Here is a 23288-nt window from a genome sequence, read left to right as displayed (position 1 = left end):
TGGCAAGCTGATTCTGGGACAAAGCCTTGCACCTAGTGAGGTCTCAGTGAAGATTTGTTGAGAGAAGGAATAAACACTCCCTCTTTGGAACGAAAGCTCATGAGGGCAATAGTTTGGCATGTCTGCTCAGTGCATGGACAGATGCCACAGTAAATTCCCCATGCATATTTCATTTGTCCCAAGACAGAAAATGTTGTAGAATAAATTCATTTCTTTAAAAGTCTGGTAGGTTCTGCTAAATTGCCCTCCAAAGGCCACCAACATCCCTCGGCCAAGTTGCCTAATTCTATTTCTCCTGTCACCTAAAGTCATTTAACCTTTGGGGAACTGGCCCCGGGAGGCTGCCCTAAATAGGGCTCAGAGAGAAACTGAAAGTGCCAACCCCATTATTGCAGCCCTGTGTGCCTGGTCCATCAATCCAGGCCAGGAAATGAGGAGTTTTAGATGCAAATGGTGGAGAGATAGCATCTGGCTCATCAGGGCCCCCAACTGTCCTGTTCCCAGAGGCCTCAGCGGAGCCTGGTGGCCTTGCCAGCTCCTGATGATGGATGGCTCACATTGGCGGGGCTGTCCCAGAGGCACACTCGAGTTCACTGTCCACCTGCCTCCCAGTCTTCCAATCTGTCACCAGCATGGGATGATTTAATCATCATAACGAGGCTGTTAGCGAGCACACAGTCCGCAGGCTCCAGTGGGAAGGCCGGTCCCACGTCTTCCCCCAGCCGATCCAAGCCATGTGGTCTCCATTTGCCGACCACAGAGATCGGGCTGGGGAAGGACCTGAGCTACAACACAGGGTTAGGCCTTTTGAACCAGGAGCCAGGAGGCCTGGACCTGGGTCCCTGTTCCACCAATTCCCAGCTGAGCGACCTCAGACAGGTTACTTAACTCTCTGAACGTGTCAGCTCCCTCCACAGTGACGTGGGACGAATAACTCCTAACAGCTCACAGGTTTGTCATGAAATTCAAATCAGTAGTTGATGAAAGGATCTGTGAATGGAAAATGTTGAGGGGCTGGGAGTGTGGACAGCCATGGTCTGGTGTGATTTCTGAGTTCCGATTGTTGCTGTCCTTAGTTTTACTAGCACACTTCAAAATTTCTCTCCAGGAGATCAACAACGTGGGAGGTAGGAGGTGGGGCTTGCCCTCTGCACAAGTTTGGAAAACAGTCAGGAAGTGGGTGTCTGGCGTGGTGCAGCAGGTTTGGCCATCTCTTCGGATGCCTGCATTCTACATCGGAGTGTGGGTTAGAGTCCCAGCTCCCTGCTAATGTGCCCGGGAAGCCGTCGACCATGCCCACGTACATGAGTCTCTGCCACCCACGTCAGAGACCTGGATGGAGTTCTTGGCTCTGGGCTTTTGCTTGGCCCAGCCCTGGCTGTTGTGGGCATTTGGGAAGACAGCCAGAGGATGGAGGATCTCTCTCTGTCTCCCTACTTTTCAAATACATTATTTTTTTTTTTTTTTTTACAGGCAGAGTGGGCAGAGAGAGAGAGACAGAGAGAAAGGTCTTCCTTTGCCGTTGGTTCACCCTCCAATGGCCGCTGTGCTGTGGCCGGCGCACCGCGCTGATCCAATGGCAGGAGCCAGGTGCTTATCCTGGTCTCCCATGGGGTGCAGGGCCCAAGCACTTGGGCCATCCTCCACTGCACTCCCTGGCCACAGCAGAGAGCTGGCCTGGAAGAGGGGCAACCGGGACAGAATCCAGCACCCCGACTGGGACTAGAACCCGGTGTGCCGGCACCGCTAGGTGGAGGATTAGCCTATTGAGCCGCCGCGCCGGCCCAAATACATTAATTTTTAAAATAAACTATAAACTTTTATTTATTTATTTATTTGAGAGGCAGAGTTACAGATAGCGAGAGGGAGAGACAGAGAGAAAGGTCTTCAGTCCACTGGTTCACTCCCCAAATGGCTGCAATGACCGGAGCTGGGCTTATCTGAAGCCAGGGGCCAGGAGTTTCTTCCAGGTCTCCCATGTGGGTGCAGGGGCCCAAGCACTTGAGCCATCTTCCACTGCTTCCCTAGGCCATAGCAGAGAGCTGAATTGGAAGAGGAACATCCGGGACCAGAACCAGCACCCATATGAGATGCTGGCGCCACATGTAGAGGATTAACTTATTGTGCCACAGCACTGGCCCCAATAAATTATAATTTAAAAACATAAGCACCACCCTTGGTGACCCTGCTGTCTCTTCCTGGGATCGGCAGGGTCTCTGTTTCCCTTCTGTTAGTACGTAGTAGCCATAGGAGAGGCCGTCCACCCAGACAGTATTTACTCCATTAGTTTCCTGAGACCAGCCCAGGAGGCAGCCATGCAACCTAATTTAAGTTGGGGCTTCTCTCAAGTTCTCACCCTGGCACCTGAGATCCCTGGAGGAGAGGCCTGTTTGCAGTCTAAGAACCAGAGCCAATTTCTCAGCGCTGCTGGGGAGGGAAGCGGAAGAGCTGGGGAGGGTGTGGGTAGGGAAGTGAAAGCGGGGAGCTGCCTGGTCCCTGCCTGCCAGTCCTGGGGGTGTGGGCCTCATCGTCCTTATTTCCCCTCTGATGTAAATGGAAAGGTAGCAAATCACTCTGTGTGTGTGTGTGTGTGTGTGTGTGTGAGAGAGAGAGAGAGAGAGAGAGAGAGAGAGAGGCAAGACATCACTGATCTAGCCAAAAGGAGCCCCTTATGGAGGACCAGGGACTTTGTGTCTCCCTGTGAGCTGCCAGAGAGCTGTGAATCCGCACGTCCAGAATAGCCCCCAGCACCACCCCGGTGTGAATTGCCCTGAAAGCTCACGTTGTGCCCTTACAGAGGCTCCAGCTGCCCTGGCAGAGGGTCTGACGGCTTCACACTCAGAAGTGGGAAATACCCACTAATGAAAGTGGGTTTGTCTGAGTTGCTGGAGGAGTCCCACAGGGGGAACAAACAAACAGACTTCACCTTCGTAGATCCAGACCTGCTCTCACCTGTTCCGCACCTGGGGGCAGGAATAAATTCCCGAGTCTAACACAGCAGGGAAGTGGGAGGTGGCTGGTGCCGGCTGCAGAAGAGCGTGTGCTGCCCAGAATTGACTTCCTTGGCCAAGAACACTTTGAGAAACTGCAGCGTGTTTGGGAATACAGAAGGTTCTGAAAATGGAATTTCCTAGTTAAAGAAAGGCTAATAAGGAAACTTTCTTTTTTAAATGTGTGTTGAAAATATTTCTACATTGTCCTGATCTGTGTGTCTAGCCCAGTGTGGCAATGGTAATCGGATGTTTCTTGATTTGTGGTTTGCAGCTTGCTTGGGAGTACTTGTACTCCGTACAAACTATGTCAATCAGTGACTTGGGATAAAATTAGGACAACACCCAAGGCTAAGTCTGAACTTCCAGTTTGGGGGAACAAAATATTGGCCTGTTCTGCTTTTGTACTTCCAGTTAAAAGGGAGACACTGTAACGAACAAAATTCAGTTATAGAAACAGTTTATGGGCCTGGCGCTGTGGTGTAGTGGACAAAGCTGCCGCCTACAGGGCTGGCATCCCATATGGATGCTGGTTTGAGTCCCAGTTGCTCCACTTCCAATACAGCTCTCTGCTATGGCCTGGGAAAGCAGTGGAAGATGGCCCAAGTGCCTGGGCCCCTGTACCCATGTGGGAGACCAGGAAGAAGCTCCTGGCTCCTGGCTTTGGATCGGCGCAGCTCTGGTCATTGCAGTCATTTGGTGAGTGAACCAGAGAATGGAAGACCTCTCTCGCTCTCTCTGCCTCTGCCTCCCTGTAACTCTGCCTTTCAAATAAATAAATAAATCTTAAACAAACAAACAAAACCCATTAGGTTGTCTGAGCCGCAGAGATTATATTGTGTGCTTGGCTTGTGCTTTTTTTTTATTTTTTTAAGATTTATTTATTTATTTGAAAGTCAGAGTTACACAGAGAGAGAAGGAGAGGCAGGCAGAGGCAGAGAGAGAGAGGGCTTCCATCTGCTGGTTCACTCCCCAGTTTGCCGCAACGGCTGGAGCTGCGCTGATCCTAAGCCAGGAGCTTCTTCTGGATCTCCCACGTGGGTGCAGGGACCCAAAGACTTGGGCCATCTTCTACTGCTATCCCAGGCCACAGCAGAGAGCTGGATCAAAGGTAGAGCAGCTGGGACTCAAACCAGCGTCCATATGGGATGCTGACGCTGCAGACTGGGGCTTTAACCCACTGCACCTCAGGCTGGCCCCGTAGGTTCTTTTCTTATCTCTCTTTTACAGATGAGAAGATTGAGGCCCAGAGAGGTTAAGTGACATGTCCTTTGTTACACAGTTAGGCAAAGGCAGAGGCAGAATTTGAACCCAGGCTTGAGAGACTACATTACGCTCTTGTGCCTGCAGAGACTGCTTGATCCCGGCTGGCACAGGACTCCCCCAGTTTTGGCACTGGAGGTCCTATGTCCTAGGAAACCCTCAGTGCCAGGCAACCTTGGATGCTCAATCACCTTGGACTCCCAAAAACAGCTTTTCAAGGTCGGCTATTCTGTAAATAACACCGTAATCACCTCTAGATCGCGTGGCATCCAGTTTGCTGATCGCTAACGAGATAGGGAGGTTGTGAAAATGACCTTGTTAGGCTCTTGCTATTAAAGTAAACTGGGTAATTTATGGAAAAAAAAATCTGTGGATTAGACAGAAACAGGAGCCAAAGAAAATAGTCCTAAATGAGCAATAATGACCAAGAGAAGGGCTTGGCTGAGGGCTGGCCTCGTGAGGGCAAGTGCAGATGCAAACGCTGAATCCTGAGGGTGAGGACTGGGATGGTAGCGTCTCCAACCCTGGCTGAGCACCATGCGCCGCGTGCAACCTCATCAGTTTCTTGGAGATGACTCATTCAACCCTCAGGCAGACATGGGAAGTCGGCACTGCTGTTACCTCACTTTACAGATGGCAACACTGAGGCTCAAATCAGTGGAGTCAGGAACGTCCTTGTAGCAGTCAAGGGAACAGCTGGTCTCAGGAGGGGATGCGGGTTCAAGCCTGTTGTCGTCTCAAAGGGTGCTTTCCAGGTGTCTCCTCCTTGCAGTGTTTCCAGAAGTTCTGCAGACAGAAGTCTTTCTCTGCCCTGTAGTCGGCCACATGTGGATTGGACCTCAGGATAAAGGCTGCGTGAGCGCCAGCTTGCCTTTCACTCACCAGGTTCTGTGGCTGCATTCAGTAAGATGCTGCTGCTTCTATTTTTTTTTTTTTTTAAGATTTATTTATTTGAAAGCAGAGTTACAGAGAGGCAGAGAGAAAGAGAAAGAGAGAGAGGTCTTCCATCCACTGGTTCACTCCCCAGATGGCCACAATGGCTGGAGCTGGGCCGTTTGGAAGCCAAGAGTCAGGAGCTTCTTCCGGGTCTCCCACGTGGGCACAGGGGCCCAAGCATTTGGTTCATCTTCCACTGCCTTCCCAGGCCACAGCAGAGAGCTGGATTGGAAGTGGAACAGCTGGGACTTGAACTGGCACCCATATGGGATGCTGGCACTGCAAGCTGGGGCTTTACCCACTAGGCCACAGTGTCGCCCCCTAAGCTTCTTTTACATGCAGAATTTGCCTCATCTTCCAGGTTTTTCTCAATTGGCAAGAGTCCGGCATCTCCTGTGTGACTTGGCCAGACAATCAGATGTTGATGAGTGACTGATGAGAAAACATGGGAGCAATCAGTTCTGTCAGGTACCCTCCTGTGACATGAGAAGTTCAGGCCCCTGGGGAACGGCCAGTTTCATTTTTCTGCACCTTGCTGCATTATTCATGTATCATCCTCAGGGGCTTGCAATTAATTTGCATTTGTCCTGGTCTTTTATGAGAGGACCGCAAATGGCTCTCTTGCTAGCGTCCTGCAAACATATTTCCCTTTAAAATACTACCCTGCAATAGGTAGAAAAGACCTCTTTAGAGCTGAGTCAATACAGGAAAGTTGGAAGACCGTGAGTGTGCAAGACAGTGCTCATTTTCCATGAACTTTCTGCAGCCCTCCTATACACAAGGACTGTTCTGGAGAGAGTGGGGGCCTGATTTGCCAAAAAGGAGGCAGCTATCTTTGATTCTGCTGAATGATACAATGTTTCTAACAGGGGAGGGCAGCTAGGGCTTTTGCTTTTGTCTTATTGTAGTGTTATTTGCTTTTACTTGGCTGATGTGTGAAGTGTGACTTAGTAAGTGAAGTTGAACGGCCGGATAGCGTTCTGCATGCCTCTAAAACAATTGTGATAGAATACTCAGCATGCAATTTACCGTAGTAACCAGTTCTCAGTGTGCTGTTCAGTGGTGTGAAGTACATGCCCAAGAGGGTGTTACTATCACCACCATCTGTCCAGGGACCTCTTTTCATCTTGCAAAACTGAAACGCCATAGCCATTCAACAATGCCTACTTGTTCCTTATTTTTTGTTTTGCAATACATTTTAGGAAGGCCAGAAGGAGCATTAAAAAGGTGCATTTGCTGTGTGAAATGTTAAATGTTTGAAGAGATAGATGTGTTTACCCTAAATGGACATTATGCAATATGAACATACATAGAAGCAATTTTTTTATATGTGATTAAAAATAAAAAGTAAAAATATGGGCATTTGTCTTCCTTAATTGGCCCAGGTCTCTGCTCATCATTTCCAGGAAGAAACAAATAACCACATAGCTCATCCACTGCAGCAGGGTCAAGTGATTGAGCCCTCCCCCTGACACCTGTGGGCATGCAGGGGTCTTGGAGTCCCAATTCTCCAAGGCCTATTATGTTCAACGGCAAAGTCACTGGGTAATTAAGGACCCAGACAATAGTCAGGTGGGGCAGATGTTGGGCAGATCTTACTCTGAAGAAAGATCAGTGGCTACAATTGTTTTAAATTATTTATTTTAGGGGGCCGGCGCCATGGCACAGTAGGTTAAATCTCTGCCTGCGGCACTGGCATCTCATATGGGCGCCAGTTCTAGTCCCAGCTACTCGTCTTCCAATCCAGCTCTCTGCTATGGCCTGGGAAGGCAGTAGAAGATGGCCCAGTCCTTGGGCCCTGCACCCGCATGGGAGACCGGGAAGAAGCTCCTGGCTTTGGATTGGCGCAGCTCTGGCCATTGCAGCCATCTGGGGAGTAAACCAAAGGATGGAAGACCTTTATCTCTGCTTCTCCCTCTCACTGTCTGTAACTCTACCTCTCAAATAAATATATAAATAAATAAATCTTTAAAAATTTATTGATTTTATTTGAGAGACAGAGAGGAAGAGTGCTCTCATCTGCTAGTTCATTCTCCAAGTGCCCACAGTGGCTGAGGCTGGGCTAGGACAAAGCCAGGAGCTGGGAACCCAATCCAGGTCTGCCATGGGGGCCATCACTGCTGCCCCCCAGGGTGCTCATTAACAGGAAGCTGGGATTGGGAGGGAGCCAGGACTCGAACCCAGGCACTCCGATGTGGAATAGGGGTATCCCAAGTGGCATCTTGACTGCTAGGCCAAATGCCTGTTCCCAGGCAGATAGAATTATTTTTTAAGATTTATTTTATTTACTTGAAAGACAGAGATACAGAGAGAGGAAGAGAGAGGCAGATATATATATAGAGAGAGATCTTTCATCTGCTGATTCACTCCCCAGATGGCTGCAACAGCTGGGGCTAGGGCTGGGTCAGGCTGGAGCCAGGAGATTCACCCACATGGGTGGGGGTCCAAAGACTTGAGCCTTCTGCTGCTTTCCCAGGCACATTAGCAGGGAGCTGGATCAGAAGTGGAGCAACCAGGACTTGAGCTGGTGGCCATATGGGATGCTGGCTTTGTAGGCGGCAGCTTAATCCGTTATGCAATGCCAGCCCTGTAGATAGAATTTTTTAAAAAAATAGTTTTAAAAATATTTAAGGAGAACAGATGCTCCATTATAAAAACAATTTAAACTGTATAAGAGGATATCAAGAGAAAATTAGCTGTCTTTTTTGTTCTCTCCAGTTTCCAGATTAAATATGTACAAAAACGTGTCTCTACGTATGTTTGTATCCATCTGTATGTATCTATTCTTTTGAAAAGAAACAACAAGAAGGGAATATTCCTGTTCATAACACTTTGCTGCTTCCTGGCTGCCTTCTGTTCACAGCATGGATGGACCAAGATTCATTCAACTTTCCCCCACTGCTGTGGTTTGCCTGGAAAGGGTCACTGGCCTCAAGCTTGCTCTCCGGTGCAGCAGTGTTGAGGCGGAGGAACTTTTAAAGGCAAGATCTACTGGAAGGTAATTAGGTCTTCAGGGCCACACCCCGGGAGGGATTAATTCTGGTCTCCAGGTGTGCGCTAACTCTTACAAGAGTGGACTGTTATGAAGGGAGGCCACCCACGTGCATGACCCCCTCTGAATGCAGCCAATTCCCTTTCTGCTTCCCCATCACGTGTGACACAGGCAGGGGTCCCTTGTCACGAGCCAGCTCCCCTACACCCACCAGGACTCTGTGCTAAATAAACCTTTATTTTTTACAAATCACCCAACCTCATAAATTTTGTTATAGCAACACAAAATAGGCTCAGACACCTGGTGATGGGTGTTTGGACGGTGTGTGGATTTTTACTGTTATAAGCAATGCAGCAGTGAGCTTTCTTGTGCATCTGAAATATGGTTTTGCATGTTTCTGTGTACATGTCTGTAGGATAAATTCCTAGAAGTAAGATTCTTAAACAGGCTGGATATTACCAAATGCTGAAAGGTAAAATTTGAAGACAACGGCTGGTCTCCTGAGAAGTTTGCTTATGGCCTTGTGACTCTTAAGCTGAAGAGATCCCCACCTGGTGAGCGGTGAGAGCTGTGCACATAAGGAAAGCACACAGGGTCTTGGCTCCTGTGTATTTCAGCCTGGAGCTTTCTCTTACTGGGAATCTTTGCCCTCATTTTATTTATTGCTTTTATAATAATTTTATTTATTTATCTCAATTTTATTCAAATGACAGAGAGACGTCTTCCATCTGCTGGTTCACTCCTCAAATGCCTGCAGCAGCTGGGGCTGGGCCAGGCCGAAGTCAGGAGACCTAAGGCAATCCAAGTCTCTACACCGGTGGCAGGGACCCGACTGCTTGAGCCATCAACCGCTACCTCCCACCGTACGCTTTAGCAGGAAGTTGTATAAGAAGCAGCGTGGCTGGGGCTGAAACCAGGCACTGAGTGTGGGATGCAGATGTCCCAAACTGCACATTAACCGCTGTGCCAATGCCCACCTCTGCCTCCCCTGTAAGCTGCCAACCTGGCCTTCTGATTTCTGAGTCAGTCTCTCGATGTCCGTGAGTGTCCAGAGTCCTGGCAGACTGCTCACCGGCCTAGGGGGACCAGCCCAACCTGCAATTCAGTCTCTTCCCTCCAGGTTTGAGGAGGTTTGTGGTGACCCACCACACTTCACTGCTAAGAGGCCCTGCTTGAAACGCCTCCCCGGCACTTCCCCACCTCTCTTGGCACCTGCCCATGGTGGATGTTTCCAGAATGCCTCTTCGGTGGATTTAAACTGTGATGTGATTTGTCTCCTCTGTGAGTTGCAAACTCTTTGTAGACAGGCATTCGACCCACCCTGGAGTCTCCCACGGCACTGAGTCCACACTTGGTGCTCCGCTGCTCACTTGCTTGCTTGAATGACCAGTGCCTGGAGCCACCCTGAGGCCTGGATCAGTTTGAGGTCTCATTTTTCCTAAAGCCCAGGGGAACCCCATGCTCATCTTGGCAGACCTGGGGGAGTCTGTCCAAAGGTGTAAATGATCTCTCTCTGGGGGTTAGAATTTTTCTTTCCCCAGGATTGGGCCTTGTTGGAATATAGCCAGGAACTCAGATTGTCCAAGACAGATTTGAGTAGATTTGTGTCTGGCTGGCTCTGCCTGGTCAGGAGTAACAGAACAGAGTAAAGATTGCCGCTAAGGCATTAAAAGTGAAACACCACACCCAAAAAGGCCAAGCCTGTAGCCGGATGGGAACTGAGAGGCATTTTTTCTGCCTACCGCACTGGGTTCCTGCTTCTTCTACTGCTTCCTTGAAGTGGACACTTCAGACCTTTGTTCTTGAATGTAAAGTACGCACGCCCCACTCCCTTACGTATACTGCTGGTGGCCACAAGCTCTCTCCCTGCCTGACTCTTCATTCCTGCTGTGCGTGACCTGGGAACGGAAGACTGTCCTCCTGACTCATGGCGTCCTTCCTGCCCAGGATCTGTAAGGAAGTATCTTTGAACTTGTGGATCTGTGCTTCCACCTGAAGAACAGAGGCTACCCCAGGCTGGGTTTTCCCCAGTGTGCAGCAGAAACACGAGGCCTGACTCCCAGGCAGGTGTAAACTGGACACAGGCCAGAGAAGAGGCACAAGGGCACCTGCCAGTATGAACACGTTTCCTGTGTTAGGGACCTCCTGGTTGTGGGACAGCAACTAAGCATTAGGCTGTCTGCCAGGTAAAAGACTTTCCCATGAAATGCATACTGCAACCACTCATGTGCAGACCCCCTGTTTCCTGAGATGACAGGGCTGCTAGCTGGACCCCCAGTTTAACTGGGGGCTTTCAAACCACCAGGGAGTGGGTGGGCATTGTGGTGCAGCTGGTTAAGCTGCAGTCTGTGATGTCTGCATCCCATAACAGAGTGTTTGTTGGAATCTTTCCATCCAGCTCCCTGCTAATGCACCTGGGAAGGCAGCAGATGATGGCCCAAGTACTTGAGTCCCTGCCACCCATGTGGGAGATGTGGACTGAGTTCCTGGCTCCTGTCTTTAGTCTGGCCTAGCTCTGGCTGTTGTGGGCATTTGGGGGGGGAATAAACCAGGGGATGGAAGACTTCTGTCCCTCCGTCTCCTTCTCTTTCATTCTTCCTTTCAATTAAATAAGTAAACAAAAAAACCAAAAATACCAGGGAGCAGAAGCGGCTGTCAGGTGCCAGGGGAGTCAGTGACAGATGCCTTCTAGGGAGTGCAGGAATTTTCTGAAAACTTGGATTGGGAGGAGAAGGTTCCCCAAGTGAGAACCACACCTCTGCCTCCATTTACAGTTTGCTCTAACTTCTGCGTGTGACTTCTGAACTGATATTCTTCTGGTGACAAGGGAATAAAGCAATGACACGCCTGAATCATCTTCATGTGCTCAGGAGGAGAAATTGCTGGCGTGGCTTCGCTCAGAGAAAGGCGAGGTTTTTACTTCCATGGTCTTAGGCACTGGAATGTCCAGCTGCCTAATCAAATTAGCATCGCATGCTGCTGCGTGTAGCAAAAGTGGATCCTGGCTGTGTCCCACCCCTAAATCCCTTGCTAGCTCCTGCTATAATCATCTTTTTTCTTGAGTATGTTTGTGTTCATGTCACAGGCTTCTGACACAGCTGACTTCAGAAGCAAGACCTATCAGTGCTTCAAGGTTGGAGAATTTCTAGGGCCAGCAGGCACGGGTTTGAGGAACCATCTGCAGGGCTGGCGGGTGTGAGGAGTGCTTGTTTCATGCAGCAGGGAATTAAGGTCTCTGAACTTGTAGGACATGCACTGCTGAAGGGTAAAAATGCTCCTAGTTTGGGATGTAGCATTGTGTAGTATGGGAGACAACTCAAATTTAAGTGCCTCCTTTGCCCCTTAGCTGTGTTGCACAGGACAAGTCACTTCACGCCACTAAACCACATTTGTTGATTTGTTGTATGGTCTCTGAGCATTGGTAGCACATAGAATGAATGAAGGAGTTTACTGAGCAACTGCTATGTATTCTGGATGCAGCAGAGCTAAGGACCATGACCTTCGCTTTTAATTCAGAATTTCTATATCCTCTGTGTTTCCATCGCATTCTTCAAGTCTGCACAGGTTTGCCTGGGTGTGGCTTTGTTCGGCTGGTTCTTCACCCACCCAAATCCAGTGCAGACACACAGCTGAGAGTGCAGCGTTTCCTTCTGAACCCATGCCCCGAGGTACAGATGTTGTTTGGACACGTCCATCAGTGGGAACCCCAGCTTCCCACATGCTGTAGGAGACGGAGGCTGAAATGCGCGTGTCACCTGGGCTGAGGGTCTGGGTTTGGTGCTTTGGCGCTGCTGCTTCCCATGTCCTCAGAGCTAAGATCTGGGTGACCAGGTGAACTTGGCCTGCAGTGTGAGCAGCTTGGCTCAGGAGTGACTCAGACCTCCAGGCCACACAGACCTCCCTGTTCTGTTCTACCAGTAACTCATTGCACAGAGTTACTGACCCAGCCTGGGCATGGAAGTGAATCTAGTGGAAGGGCCCTGGAATCTAGAACTTGGGATAAAGGGATGAGGAACTGAAATGTCCCAGGATACCCTCTTCATTCCCGGAGACTGGGAAGTTCACTGGCAGCTGGCAGCTAACTCCCTGGGGAAGGTATTTTCTCTCTCTGAGCTTCAGTTTTCTCACATGTAAAACAAGACTAATAATACAGTCCAATGCCACAATGAGATCTGTAACACTCACATTAAAAAAGAGCTGTATTTATGTGTTTGAAAGGCTGAGTGATGGGGAGCAAGAGAGAGGTCTTCCATCTACTGGTTCACTCCTTAAATGCCTGCCACAGCTGGAGCTGGGCCAGGCCGAAGCTTGGAGCTAGGAAACTCCGTCTGGGTCTCTCGCATGGGTGAAAGGGACTCAAGTACAGGTGCAGTCGCAGGAAGCTAGAAGGGAAGTGGAGTGGCCAGGCTTGAACCGACACTGGGATTTGGGATGCCAGTGTCTCAAGTGTTAGCTTAAGGGGCTGCAACACGATGCCCACTCTAGCTCTCATGTTTTGCTCTTCAATTTCATTAGTATTGGGAGCTGGAAAATGAGACAATCAGAAAACCTTTATTAATGGAAAGAAACTTAGTGACATACAATGTCTACTTTTCACACACCAAAAGTTTATAAAGCAGTTACTTTTATTTTTTATTTATTTATTTTTTGACAGACTGGACAGTGAGAGAGAGAGACAGAGAGAAAGGTCTTCCTTTGCCGTTGGTTCACCCTCCAATGGCCACCGCGGCCAGTGCACTGCAACCAGCGCACCACGCCAATCCGATGGCAGGAGCCAGGTGCTTCTCCTGGTCTCCCATGGGGTGTAGGGCCCAAGGACTTGGGTCATCTTCCACTGCACTCCTGGGCCACAGCTGGCCTGGAAGAGGGGCAACCAGGACAGAATCTGGCGCCCCAACCAGGACTAGAACCCGGTGTGCCGGCGCCGCAGGTGGAGGATTAGCCTAGTGAGCTGCGGTGCCAGCCAAAGCAGTTACTTTTACATCTAAATTATTTCCTAGGCAAAACTTAAATTCTGGGGGTTGGTGTTGTGGCTCAGTGAGTTAAGCAGCCGCCTGTGGCTCCAGTATCCCATAGGAACGCCATTCTGAGTTCTGCTGCTCTGATTCCAATCCAGCTCCCTGGGAAAGCAACAGAAGATGGCCCAAGTAGTTGGGCCTCTGCTACCCACGTGGGAGACCTGAATGAAGTTCCAGGCTCCTGGCTTCAGCTTGGCTCAGTCAATCCCAGCTGTTGTGGCCATTTAGGGAATCAATCAGTGAATGGGGAAGATATGTCTGTCTCTGTCTCTCCATTTCTCTGTGTAGCTCTGCCTTCAGATAAACCTTAAAAAAAAAAAAGACCTACATTCTGGAATTCAGTGTCTAAACAGTTCTTATAAGCATGGTAAATGAAATTAAATATTAAAAATGTAAACTTAATATCCTGAAAAATATTATTACAGAATTGACAAAGAACACTAGGAATACAAGAACATAATTGAATGTGGAAATTTTCTGTTTTATGTAAAATAAGTTTAAAACTAAAAAGGGGAAGGGAAAAATTATAAATAATTTAGAAATGTATCGGAACAGATTTTGTGACACGGTGGTTAAGCCACCACTTGGGATTCCCTGCCACCCATATGGGAGATCCCAGTGGAGTTCCTGGCTTCGGCCTGGCCCAGTCAGTGGATGGAAGATCTCTCTCTCTCTCTCTCTGCCTTTCAAATAAATAAAACCAAATAAATAAACTTTTAAAAATCAGAAATTTAAAACTATAATAAACATTTAAAACATATCATTATATATGCAATATAAAATATGCAAGAGGAGGTACAATTAATCCTTCTTTTCTGCTCACAGAAATATTTAGGTAATGCACAAAGAGCCTGTTTCCCTGTGATCTGGAGGAAGAAAGGCCTCCTTGTGAACAGCAGTGTTGGCTGGCATTTGCAGGTGGCTGTGAGTGACTGGCCCAGGCCATGGTAACTGGGACACTACGGCTCTTAGAAAGAGTTGGAGGATAGAGTTCAAGGCTGCCGCTGCCCTGCTCTGAAAAGCAGACAAAAGTGAGGCCCCATCACTCGGGGTCTGACCAAATGGCTCTGTTGCTTGTCTCCTCACCTCCTTGTAGCTTCTTGCAGTTCCTGCCTACTTCCTAGGAATGTAGTAACAACGGCTGAAACGTCTGTGTACCCAATACAGACTGGTGTGTTTCCCTTTTCCTATGGCTCAAAGTCTTTTCAAAAAAATCATGAGCACACATTGTTGACTATACACATTCCATTGAAAGGGCAGGCCACATGGCTCAAATACTGGTGGTGGTACCCTCTGATTTGTTTAAAACTGGCTTAGACGATCACACAGTGATTCTGAATCTGGCCTGAGAAGCTCAATTTGAAATGTATCTCAGTGTTCTAAATACTTTCTTGGCCCATAGGAGTCAGGCATGCTAGAGCACGTTTGAAGATCTACATCTATTCCATGAAAATATATAAAATCCTTATATTAGTTACCATGTAGTACACAGACACATGGACGCAATTATAGTGTATGGTATGCCAAAGGCTCAAAACGGCAGAGCAGTTATCTAAATGGTAGTTTAGAATTTCCAAATTACTACCTTTTCCTAGGAAGTTCATGTCCTTATGTCATTGCCAACCCAATAAAAAAAAAAAAAGGAGGAAATACAGTTTATATAATCTGAATGTGCAGTCTCCATCACACAGTGGAAGAGCTGTAACCAGCCACGTGGCTTTGGGCAAACCACTTGACGTGAGCAGTTTAAAGAACATTTGTGTGCTACCACGTGCAAAGCTTTGTGATGGACTTCTGGGAGATGACTGGATATGTCTTTTTTTTTTAAGATTTATTTATTTGAAAGGCAGAGTTACAGAGAGGCACAGAGAGAGAGAGAGAGAGAGAGAGGTCTTCCAACAGCTGGTTCGCTCCCCAGATGGCTGCAACAGCCAGAGCTAGGCCGATTGGAAGCCAGGAGCCAGGAGCTTCTTCCAGGTCTCCCACATGGGTGCAGGGGCCCAAGGACTTGGGCCATCTTCCATTGCTTTCCCAGGCCATAACAGAGAACTGGATTGGAAGTGGAGCAGCCGGCCCTGCAGGTGGTGGCTTTACTACCCACTATGCCACAGCGCCAGCCCTGCTTTTTTGCTTTGTTTTGCTTTTGTTTTTAAGGGAAAAGGCTTATTGTCCTTATTGTCAGCTGGGGGAAACCCAATAGGCTGCCTCACTGTGCAAGAGAGAACAGCAGCCTGTCCTGGGAAAACAGGTCTTATACAGCTTTGCAGAGGTAAGAAGTGGCAAGAGAGGGAGTGGCAAATCCTGTTAGGGTGGGGGTGGAGCTGACGCTTGTGACTGGGCCATTTGGTCACATGACTTCTAGTAAGCCAGGCTGGGCTTAGGAAGATGGTACCATTTTACTATCATTCCCCTCTTTTGTTTTTTATAAAGCAAGTGTTGTATGGGATTACATTGGCCCCAAAAGTCCAGGAGGGGTGGAGGGACAATGACCTGTCTTCTGGAGCTCCTTCCTGCTGACATGGGGTGACAGGTTACTCTCCGCTGGCATGGGCGATGTCTGAAGTGGTGATGTCCTGGGTGGGGAGCCAAGTAGATCCCTGTAGCAGCAGCATTTGGTTGACCACCTGGCTGGTGAAGGCTTTGGTTTGTTCCATCATCACCTCCTGTAAACACTGTTAGTGAGGTGATTCGGCTTTGGGGACCTCAGATGGTGCCAGCGGGGGTCTCAGTGACCTGGGGACTTCCTCTTGTAACTGCTGTTTGGAGTTGGTTGGTTGAGATCACGTGGTAGCCCAAAGCTGCTTCTGAGATCACTACCGGGGAGAGGGAGGCTGCAAAGCTGATCCCAGCCAGGACTGGGAGAAAGGCTGCTGTCTCTCGTGGGGAGAGGGGTTTGTCTGTGGAACAAGTCTGGACAATCATACATTAAGTGGGGGAGAGGGCCATCAATACACACAGGTCGGGAGTAGGGCCTCTGATGTAAGAGTAGAGGCTATGATTACAAAGGAATGAGGCCTGGAGTGGGCTAGACAGGGTCTAGAACAAAGGGCAGAGTCATTATTGGAGGACCTAAGAGCTGCTTCTAAACCACGACTAAGTTTTCTGATTGAGAGGCAAATAGAAACTGACAGAAGGGCTTGAAAATAATCCGGTGGGCTTTAAGGCCTTGCCAGTTATGAAGCCCAGACCTGCCCATCTCTTCACATGGGAGGTGAGAATTTCCTTGGGGAAGGCACCCTGTTGACTTCCATTACCCAGCTGGCCTGGGAGGGGAGCTGGTCAGATAAAGGCAGGTGGCCTAATAGGAAACTTAACAGTTCTGCCTGCAGTGTTGCCGACCCTACTTGGCCGTCCACCCAGCAGTGGTGGTTACTTTGGAAGCTGGGCAGAGAGAAGGGCTTTTCAGCTTAGAGCCAACAAGGTCTGTGGCTCTGATCTGGGTGTCCTTTGACTCCAGGGCAGTTCCGTTTCCAGGGACCCAACTCCTGGCTGCCAGAGCTGCCAGGGCTCTCCAAAGGCTGACTTCTGTGTGCCTCTGAAGCTCCGAATTTCCACATTGAAAACCAACCCCATTTGCGGTGGACTGGGCTGTTGGGGCTCCTTGATGGCAGATCGCTGTGTGAAGCAGCCATTAATTGGCCTGCCACCTGGCCTCACACTGCTCCTGCTGCCTAGCTTGCTCCTCTTCCCTCCCTACCCCCCGGCTTCTGGTAAAGGAGACCACGGAGGCAGCCTTTACAAGGATGCAAGTCAACGGGGTGCTCAAGTCCCATCTCTAATCTCTGATGGTTGAAACTAGAAGTCTATGGTAGGATTTAAAAAAAACATGTATCCCTTTTAGGCCTCTGGGCCTTTCTCATTAAGATAACCATGTTGGGTAATGCAAGATCATTAGACTTTTTAATTTTTGGACATTTGTATCTGTAGCATTTTACATTATCATAACTTAAAATTTAACACCACTTCACATCTTGACAGTACCTGTAATATAATCCTAACAGCCTGATTAGTTGGTGTCTCTACAAGATGAGAAACATATCTCCTGTGATATTTCCAGGGGCCGAACTGAAAATATCAAAGTCCAAAGAATTTGTAATTTTGATTTTTTTTTTGGAATGCCTGTCAAGGATACCAAGGAGATTCCGGCTCCAGTTTTAAAACATTTTTAAAAATTTATTTTCATTTTATTTGAAAGGCAGAGAAGAGAGAGACACACAGAGACTGGGGTGGGTTTGGGGGGAGAGAGATTTTCTATCTGCTGGTTCACTCCACAAATCCTACAAAAGTTAGGGCCTGGCCAAAGTCAAGAACCGGGAATTTAGTCAAGCTTTTCCATGTGCGTGGCACTGATACAAGTATTCGGGCCATTACCTGCTGCCCCACTGGGTACACATTAGCAGGAAGCTGGACTTGGAAGTGGAGCTGGGAGTCTAACCCAGGCATTCTAGTAAGGGATGCGGGCATCTTAAGTGGTATCTCTACCACTGTGACAAAAGCCCACTCTGACCTTGGCTTTACAGATAACTAAAGTTTATATCCTCATTAAACATCCAGCTGGAGCACTGATCAGGTAGCTGAAATGTAGGATTGGAGCTTGAGGTTATAGGGGCTAGAGATGAAGATTTGAGAGCTGCTGCCAGAGATAGTGGAACCTATTTGGGTCTATCAGCATGTAGACTCAGCTCTTAACTTAGTGACGCCCAAGTGACGGTGACTTCAGACAGATGTGCATTCCTTTCTTTCTCACGTAGTTCAGGTGGAAGCTGGTACGGTGGCTCTGGGAGTGAGACTCGGGTTCTTCTTACCTGTTTGTCTTACTGAGCTCAGGGTCTTGCCTTTGTTTCCATGGTCAAAAGTGGCTGAGGCCATCACTGTGGCTCTCTTGGTTAATCCTCCGCCTGTGGCACTGGCATTCCATATGGGCGCCGGGTTCTAGTCCCGGTTGCTCCTCTTCCAGTCCAGCTCTCTGCTGTGGCCCGGGAGTGCAGTGGAGGATGGCCCAAGTGTTTGGGCCCCTGCACCCGCATGGGAGACCAGGAGAAGCACCTGGCTCCTGGCTTCGGATCGGCGCAGGGCTGGCCGTAGCAGCCATTTGGGGAGTGAACCAATGGAAGGAAGACTTTTCTTTCTGTCTCTCTCCCTCACTGTCTATAACTCTACCTGTCAAATAAAAAAATTTTTAAAAAGTGGCTCAACACTAAAATATCTGTACTTTCAGCCAAAGGAAGAAGAAAGTGGGGGAAAGTAAGAGCTGAAAGTACAGTAACACAGGTCTTTGGCTAAATGCCCAGCTGCATACTGTAAAGTTTATGTTTCTATGGTCCCTTGCAGATAAGTGGCCAATGAGAGGTGAGAACATTTCTAGGTCCATTCTGTAAACATGTTTTGAACATCAATATGTCTCACAAGCTGAGTCACACAGCACAGCATTATGAAATCTAAATGAAAGGCAAGTCTTTTGCAGAAGGGGTTTCACGACTCTACAGACGGGTCAAGCAGGGTGAGAACAGAAGGCAGGAGGGCAGCCGTCCTCAATCAGGGCTGAGGTTGCCCCCAAGGGGATATTTGGCAAAGCCTAGAGACTAGTGACATTACATTACAGCTACGTGTGTGTGCCTGCTGCTGGCGTCTAGACAGAAGCCAGGGAAGACGCTCAACATTCCGATGCACAGGAAAACCCCAACTCCAAAGTGTGATCCTGACTCAAATGTCGACAGCGCTGAGGCTGAGAGACATACAGGAGGAGGTTAGGACAGTGGTCCCAAACTTTGTTGCACTTCAGAACCATCGGTGGAGTTTTAAAACAGTCCTGATGCCAAAGTCAAACCCACACCAATAAACGCAGATTATCTCAGGGTAGGCATCTGGAATCCATGTTTTTTTTATTATTATTGTTATTAATTTTTTTTTTGACAGGCAGAGTGGACAGTGAGAGAGAGAGACAGAGAGAAAGGTCTTCCTTTGCCGTTGGTTCACCCTCCAATGGCCGCCGCAGCCGGCGCACTACGGCCAGCGCACCGCGCTGATCTGAAGGCAGGAGCCAGGTGCTTATCCTGGTCTCCCATGGGGTGCAGGCCCCAGCACTTGGGCCATCCTCCACTGCACTCCCAGGCCACAGCAGAGAGCTGGCCTGGAAGAGGGGCAACCAGGACAGAATCCGGTGCCCCGACTGGGACTAGAACCCGGTGTGCCGGCACCACAAGGCGGAGGATTAGCCTATTGAGCCGTGGTGCCGGCCCCCATGTTTTTATTTTTAAAACTTAACTTTTCAAGAATTTATTCACTTGAAAGACAGAGACAGGCAAAAAGATGGACAAAGCTCCCGTCCACTGGTTCATTCTCAAAATGGCCACAGTGGCTCGGGCTGGGCTGGGTATGAAGCCAGGAGCTGGAAAACACAATCAGGTCTCCCTTGGGCAGCAGGAACCTAACTACCAAAGCCGTCTCCACTGCCTCCCAGGGCCTGCATTGGCAGGAAGAGCCAAAGCAGGGAATCAAACCCAGGCACTTCCCTTGTCTGTTGTAAATGGTCCCACGTGACCCTGATGTGACTCCCAGTTTGAGAACCACCTGGTTAGGAGGTAACTGGCAAACTCTCCGAGAGAGGTGTCAGCAATTACTAGCACACAGTGAGTCTCAACAGACAGCTGTTGCATAAATCAGGACATAAATGAATGACATCACGGAGGTAGAAGCAAATGGTCTAGGGGAAAAGCTAGGGCTGGCGTGGAAGTAGAACTTTGAGTATAGATCACTCTTGGCAAACTCTGGCTCTACCGTAGCTGGAGGGAGAAGCAGACAGAGGATTTCCTGTTTTTAGGTTGGCGGGGAGCGAGCATGCTTGTAGGAAGAGGGCGAGGAGTCAAGTGAGAGGAAAGGGGTGCGGACGTGAGCAATAAGAGACGTTGTCAGGGAGGGAAGAAGATGAAGAGTCCGCTGGAGGCTTGAGCTTTGGAAAGAGACACGTTCCTAGAGACAGAAGAGAACTCAGCTGGAGACACGCAGTAACCGTGAGATGGAGGTGAGGGCAGGGGTGAGGCTTGGGGATTATCAGATGCCTCCAGCTTCCCTTTAAGTGGGAGGGGAGATTTCAGAGAATGAGTCTGGTGGGGTTTTGGACTTGAGAGCTGAGTAGTCTTGGGTCAACTGTATGGAAAACCATCATTAAGAAGAGCTCAGGTCGGGGCTATTGTGGTGCGGCAGGTCATACTCACATCCACTTTGACTGCTGGTTTCCATCCTGGCTGCTCCACTTCTGATCCAGCTCCCTGCTAATGCACCTGGCAAAGCAGCCGAAGATGGCCCAAATGCCTGAGTCCCTGTCAACCATGTGGGAGACCTGGATGGAGTTCTGGGCTTCTGGCTTTGGCCTGGCCTTGCCCCAGCTGTTGCAGCCATTTGGGAAGTGAACCAGTAGACGGAAGAGTCCTCTCTCTCTCTCTCTCTCTCTATATATATATATATATATCCTCACTCCTGTAACTCTACCTTTCAAATAAATAAATCAACCTTAAAACACACACACATACAGATACAATGAACTTAAAAAGCCCACATGGTGCTCAGGTGAGGTTTGATTGTGAATCCGTGCCAGTTCCATCAGCAGGATCTTGGGAGGGGGGAACAGGGCATTAGGAACTGCTTGTGGCGAGTACAGGAGGGACAGGAGAAAACCACAGAGGGAAGAATTCCTTGGCATTTGTTTGCAAATTCCAAGTGGCTTAGAATGAGGTCTAGACCAGTAGGAAATGTAAGTGAAATTAAGAGTGTTGATGGTTTGGAGAGGAGAGGAGAGGGTAGAGAGATGTAGACACACCAAGAGACTCAATGGTAGAGAAAAAGAAAAGAAAGTTCAGTGAGAACAACTTCAGATGTTGAGATCTGGGAGTGAAACCATTTCAAATAATGATAGACTCTGATGCAAGGATTTCATTCCATTATCTCTTATTTCAACTCTAAAACTATGAGAAATACAGGTGAATGAATATTGTGTCTACATCCAAATTTCCAAATAACTGACAGTGTGACCTGAATTAATCTGTATGCCACGAGAAACCTGTCTAGGTCCCAGTCCATGGGGGTGGACTGATACTACCTTGGGAATTTCTGTATGCGCTCCTGGAGTGAGGATGATCAATAATATCAGGCCACTGTATCTTCCACATGCTCTTTTTTTAAAAAAAAGATTTATTTATTTATTTGAAAGTCAGAGTTACACAGAGAGAAGAGAGAAGAGAGGGAGAGAGAGAGAGAGAGGGAGAGAGAGAGAGAGAGAGAGAAAGAGGTCTTCCATCCGATGGTTCACTCCCTAATTGGCTGCAACGGCTGGAGCTGTGCCAATCTGAAGCCAGGAGCCAGGAGCTTTTTCCGGGTCTCCCACACTGGTGCAGGGGCCCAAGGACTTGGGCCATCTTCTACTGCTTTCCCAGGCCATAGCAGAGAGCTGGACAGGAAGCGGAGCAGCTGGGTCTCGAACCGGCACCCATATGGGATGCTGGTGCTTCAGGCCAGGGCGTTAACCCACTACACCACAGCGCCGGCCCCTCTTCCATATACTCTTATAGAAATTCTACTCACATCAACATTTCAAGTCGGCTGTGGGAGTCCGGGAAGACAGAGTCCTTCTGGGTCATGTAAAAGTAAATATATGACTAAGAAGAAAAGAAAAAACAAAAAAACCTTGCCGCACATACGCCCATGTGATGTTTTATCCTCACTTCCCCCATCCTCTCCATCAGCCACTCTGCAATAAAACCAGTAAAGTGGTGATGTCCTGGAACCAACTGCTTTGAAAGCTGAACCACAGGCTGTGTTTATGGGAGGGCTCAGACTCTGCACACTATTGTGAGGCAAAGAGGGTGCTTGTTAGGGACTTGTGCTCATCACTGAACCAGGAGGGGAACCCGGGCCCCTGAACTCTGTCTTTCTGCTGTGTTTCGAGAGCAGGCGTTTGGCCTCCTAATTGCCCCATAGGCTGGCTTTATTTGGAGGCTCAGCTGGGTGGAGCGAGCTCTGAGAGGAGATGCATTCATTTTTAGTTACCTCACCAGATTGCTAATTCTCACTCTGGAGGCATAAATCACCATAATTACTGTAATCCCAGGATGGAGCGCGGCTCTCCTGGCACAAGGGCAGCGGCTACTGCCACCACCAGAGCTGCCCTACCTGGGGCTCGGAGCTGGGGCACTGGGGAAGGAGCTGCACTTGAGGGCTCTGCGGGGACTGCTCGGATGTGGGGTTCAAGGCATGCTGGGAACCCATTCTCCTTTACCTAGGGGTGCAGCTCCTGTGTTAGCGGCAAGAACTGCATGGGGTAGCAGGGACTTTTGGCCCTGGGCTTGCTGAATAGCTGTTGACTGCTTGGTTTGCAGACAGAGTCTCAACAGAGCCTCAGCCCCTTTCTCTTCCCTCTTCCCGAGCACTCACTTCTTGGTTTGGCTTGGTTTCTGCATCTCTCAGAGGAAAGCCTTAAAAGTTCCTAAAGGATGACTTCAAACAAACCAGAGGCTACAAACACAAGTGAAGGCCAAATACCATTAGAGAGAGAAAAAGCCCAATGTCACTTATTATTTTGTCAACTCTACTTGAAATAGCGATCGAAATTTCTTTCTGTTTGAAGACCAACCTAGGCGTGGGCGTCGTGGTGCAGTGAATTAAGCCATGGCTCACGACACCTGTATCCCTTATCAGAGTACGAGTTCAAGTAATGCCTGCTCCGCTTCTGAACCCACTCCCTGCGAAAGCGCCTGAGAAAACAGTGGAAGATGACGGAAAAGTTCCTGAGCCGCTGCCGCCCATGCAGGAGACCCAGATGGGAGTCCTGGCTCCTGGTTTCATCCTGGCTCAGCCCTGCCTGTTGCGGCCATGTGGGGAGTGAACTAGTGGATGGAGACCTCTTTCTGTCTCTCTGTAAGTCTGCCTTTCAAATAAGTAAAGAAATATTCTTAAAAATACATAATAAATATATTATTAAATATTTATTATATAATAAATACATGTTCTTAAAAATACATAATAAAAATACATAAATAAATGAAAATTCCTTGCCATTCCCATAGAAGGAGAGGAGGCAAGTGTGGGAGAGAACGT

The 23288-nt window shown here is 48.7% G+C and overlaps 1 long non-coding RNA gene across 1 annotated transcript; it reads left to right on the top strand.

The window, feature by feature from the left end:
- The first annotated feature begins 668 nt into the window (after nucleotides 1–668).
- LOC138846069 (uncharacterized) lies at nucleotides 669–23175 on the top strand. Its single transcript, XR_011383450.1, has 3 exons — nucleotides 669–951; nucleotides 8053–8187; nucleotides 22890–23175. It is a non-coding gene; the product is annotated as an uncharacterized lncRNA (long non-coding RNA).
- Nucleotides 23176–23288: the final 113 nt, after the last annotated feature.

This window comes from Oryctolagus cuniculus, chromosome 17 (genome assembly GCF_964237555.1).
Source record: "Oryctolagus cuniculus chromosome 17, mOryCun1.1, whole genome shotgun sequence".
NCBI lineage: Eukaryota > Metazoa > Chordata > Mammalia > Lagomorpha > Leporidae > Oryctolagus > Oryctolagus cuniculus.
This window is presented reverse-complemented; position numbering and strand designations above follow the sequence as displayed.